General features: G+C 39.6%; 1 pseudogene; it reads left to right on the top strand.

The window, feature by feature from the left end:
* The first annotated feature begins 356 nt into the window (after nucleotides 1-356).
* LOC101961557 (large ribosomal subunit protein uL18 pseudogene) lies at nucleotides 357-1,238 on the top strand (annotated as a pseudogene).

Genomic DNA, 1,238 nt, shown 5'->3' with positions numbered 1-1,238 from the left:
ATTTCCCATGGTGAATATGTTTCCTCTGTATGAACTGGTATATATACACCAACAGAATAGAATTGCAGAGATATAAAAATATAGATTATTCATGTGCATTAAAATGATGATAAGTGAATAATTTCATCTTCTACACCTTAGTTGTCAGACCCACATATTCTAGCTTTCATTAGAGTTCTGTATTATGACAAGTTCTGTATTATGGCAACCTAGAATAGAAGTATTAAGATTGAAGAATCGAAGGAAAGGCTAGTAATGATTGGTGAGTAAGGCACTCAAGAAGTGAGAATAGCTTTTCTCCCTTTTAGCTGTGCTGGGCCAGCAGGTCTATATTGCACCACAGACATGAGTCCCTATTCTGCAGAATGGAGTTTGTTGAAGTTGTCAAGAATAAGGCCTCCTGAAAGAGATATCAAGTGAAATTTAGAAGAAGATGAGAGGAAAAAACTTATTACTATACTACAGACACTTGATGATCCAGGGAAAAAATAAGTACATGCTCAAAAACAGGATGACTGTTCTTGTAACTAACAGAAATATCATTTGTCAGATTACTTATGACCATATAAGAGGGGATATGATAGCCTGCACAGCATATGCACGTGAACTACCAAAATATAGTGTGAAAGTTGGCCTAACGGATTATGCTGTAGGATATTGTATTGGCCTGTTGCTGGCCCGCAGGCTTCTCAATAGGTTTGGCATGGACAAGATCTATGAAGGTCACGTGGAGGTGACTGGAGACAAATACAATGTGGAAAGCAATGATGGTCAATCTGGTGCCTTCACCTGCTACTTGGATTCAGGCCTTCCCAGAACTACAACTGGCAATAAAGTTTTTGGGGCCCTAAGGGGCTAGTCTATCCCTCACAGTACCAAACAATTCCCTGGGTATGATTCTGAAAACAAGGAGTTTAGTGCAGAAGTACATCAGAAACACGTCAGGGGTCAGAATGTTGCAGATGACATGCATTATCTAATGGAGGAAGGTGAAGATGTTTACAAGAAACAATTCTCTCAGTACATACAGAACAAAGTTACTCCAGACACAATGAAGGAGATTTATAAGAAAGCTCCTTCTACTATATGAGAGAATCCAGTCTATGAGCAGAAACCCAAGAGAAGTTAATAAGAAGAGGTGGAAACATTCCCAAATGTCCTTTCCATAGAGGAAAGATCAGATGGCCCAAAAGAAGGTGAGCTTCCTCAGAGGTCAGGAATGGGCTGCTGTGAGCTAA

The sequence above is a fragment of the Ictidomys tridecemlineatus genome, chromosome 6 (genome assembly GCF_052094955.1).
Source record: "Ictidomys tridecemlineatus isolate mIctTri1 chromosome 6, mIctTri1.hap1, whole genome shotgun sequence".
NCBI lineage: Eukaryota > Metazoa > Chordata > Mammalia > Rodentia > Sciuridae > Ictidomys > Ictidomys tridecemlineatus.
This window is presented reverse-complemented; position numbering and strand designations above follow the sequence as displayed.